Raw genomic sequence first — 2,848 nt, 5'->3', positions numbered from 1 at the left:
GTTTTACATGTTCTTAACATGGTCTAGTTGTAATATGTAATCTCAACCTTGGGGCCAGGAGCAGTCCCAAGTGGCTTTCACTTCCACCTGGAGACTCTTTGCTTGATTGCCTTCTAGACAGGGCAAGGAAAGAGAAAGTGCTAAACATCTTCTGTTGTGGTCAGTGCAGCTTGGTAGTACTTGGTATCAAAACTCCTATCAGCTGGTGCCCTTGAAGAGAGGTCCAACAAGGCAGGTACAAATTGGGGTGACATTAAGTTATTGAAGTGAGTGGGAGACGACAGGATATACGGAGAAGGGCATGGTACCAGAGAAGACGGGGTGGTGGTGGGGCGGTAACAGTTGCTGTCACCTTGGCAACTTTTGGATCAGATCCCTGATATTTTACTCCTGTATCATTGTCAGAAGCAGCAGACGTGTACTGGCAATATGAACAAGAAGTGGGTTTTCTGATTTCATGCTGAAATGTTTTAGTACGTTGCCTCTGCACCCTAGTGTCCTGGTTTTCGATTCGATTAAAAACAGCACATCCAACAACTAAATATTTCTTTCCTTATCTAACTAGCTAACAAAGATAGCTACCCAGGGTGGTAAAATAATGTTTTATTCCATGGATGAACAAACACTACCATGCCACATCCTAAATTTCTTTCTACAAAAGATTGTGGACAGAGCAGATTTTTACATTTCTCAGCTCGAGTTCATGTCAGACTTTTGAGCCTGTTGGGTGTAGCAAAATCTGGACACGCAGCAGTCTTATCGTCTATTTGGCATGTTGCCTGAAAAAGCGGATTCCGGTTCACAAAATGTCGATGCACTGTAAATGAAAGGAAATAACCAAAACCAACCTAGATTGTTTCTGTTTACCAGTATATCTTCCGTGATGGTCAAGTACAACCAACGTTCAAAGCATAAAAGAAAAGGGGAAAAAAACCCGAAAACAAAACAGAGACCTCCTAAAGAACACCAGGGAAACATCATCATTGCTGGCAGGATGCAAGATTGCCCACAGTACTATGTAAAAATGTAGAAACCTGCATTGACATTCAAGCTGTCAAAACAATGTAAGAAATCACATTAATTGTTATACTGCCAAGCTAGTACTTCTAAAGGGTCCTGATCAGCAAAAGAGTGTTATAGCATGCATGCTCAACACAAGACTAATACTGCATTGGGGACCTGACCAGTCATTGACTTACATTCCTTTATATACAACAAAATGAAATATACAGTATTAATACTGGCTGTACATTTGGTCAGAATATTTTACAAGGAGCGACACTAGCCAAAATCCTCATGATATGGCAACCAGAAGTGAATGAAAAGGTTTTTGAGAATAGAAATTTTTGTTCCAACACGGGTTTTTTTGAAAGTTGCTTCCCAACCCCATAAAGAATAATGTGGGTTAAGCATTTTGCAAGCGCGCACACTATGGTTTTTTTTCTTTTTTTGGGGTTTTTTATAAACCTAATGCAAGCAGAAGAGATCATTAAAAGTGCTGAAAATACAATAATCACTGAGTTGGAACCAAAATCAAAACCAAGCTGCAGACGGCGCGTACAACAAATCCAAGCAAACAGATTTTTTCTCTCCCTCCCTCTCTCTCTCTTTTTTTTTTTTTTAACTGCTTCATGAGATGATCTGCAAAGTTTCTGATACACTTCCCACTACCATAGTTTAGTTCAGCCTCTCAACTGGTTGGCAATGAGTTATTCAAAGTAAGGGGGAAAAAAAAAAGCGTGCCCGTCTCACTGTAGAAGTTAAGAGTAAAAATGCATCGGTGATGACAAGGACACGCCTATAATCTTAATTTTCCTTTGTGCGTGTTTTGAAGAGTTGACAGAGAATCTTTGACCTTGAGGGGTAAGACTAGGCCGGGAGTGGGGGAGCAAGATTTTCTTTGCAATAGACTGTACCAAAATCGTCATTGCTGGGTTACTTCCCACATCCACCACTCTCTCATGACCCCCAGACTGGGGCCTCTGGCCCATGGGGAAACACTGATCTAATCATTGACATGGGTGTTTTCTGCTCACCTCGAACAAGCGGAGACACTTCTGAGATAAGCATGAGACTAAATGAAAACAGAACAACAGGTAAATAACGAATTAACACCATCAAGGTAAACATCAGAGCAACCACAGCGACACTTTGTACAATGGGAATCTGTATGCCCCACGGAAATGACGAATCTTCTAAGCATGGGAGACAACAGGCAAATTTGTATGAACCAGTACTTTCAGTACCTTAAAATAATTGTGCTATAATCTTTTCCATGTATTAAGTTTTATCTGATGCAATGTGATGCTGACTATGGTAATCGTGATACGGATGGTGGAATTCATTGCTACTGCTTGATTGCTTGAATGCTAAGGGCCATCTCATCTTCTAATCCTCAAGGTGGTTTCTTGGGGTGGTCCTTCAAGTCCCATTTCTTGAGTCTTTTACTCCAGAAGTCACTTTGTGGCAAAAAAGGTGATGTCATTTATGATGGGTTCCTTCTGACAGCAGGTTCTGCTGAGTTCATCATGCTTAATGTTCTTCCATTCAGGAAGGAGTTGCTGTCCTGTAAAGCAGGCGGGCTGCTTTCAGTTTTGTTTAAATACATGCTAACGACATAACACTTCTTTCTCCAGGAAAATGGATTTACTTGCATATTGTTATAGAGAAGGGCCTTGTGTTTGGCACGGACCAGAAGGACTAATCCTCCTCCTCGTCTTCTTTCAGCGTGACTATTGGCACCTTGTCCTGAACTTGGAAGCATTCCACAAAGAAGTTGACCACCGACCTGTACAAGTGTTGCTCAAGCGCTGCACTCGTAAAATAATGGCTTTCATCAGGGTATATC

The 2,848-nt window shown here is 41.3% G+C and overlaps 1 protein-coding gene across 1 annotated transcript in view; it reads right to left on the bottom strand.

The window, feature by feature from the left end:
- Positions 1-588: 588 nt before the first annotated feature.
- DPP6 (dipeptidyl peptidase like 6) overlaps positions 589-2,848 on the bottom strand; it is a 982,502-nt gene continuing 980,242 nt past the window's right edge. The window contains exon 27 of the mRNA XM_019508144.1: positions 589-2,698. The gene's annotated coding sequence lies outside the window, so the exon portion shown is untranslated. The remainder of the gene's footprint in view (positions 2,699-2,848) is intronic.

This window comes from Gavialis gangeticus, unplaced genomic scaffold (assembly GCF_001723915.1).
Source record: "Gavialis gangeticus isolate Ggan-Ray unplaced genomic scaffold, GavGan_comp1, whole genome shotgun sequence".
NCBI classification, from domain to species: domain Eukaryota; kingdom Metazoa; phylum Chordata; order Crocodylia; family Gavialidae; genus Gavialis; species Gavialis gangeticus.
The sequence above is the reverse complement of the archived record's forward strand: the minus strand, read 5'-3'. Positions and strand labels throughout refer to the sequence as shown.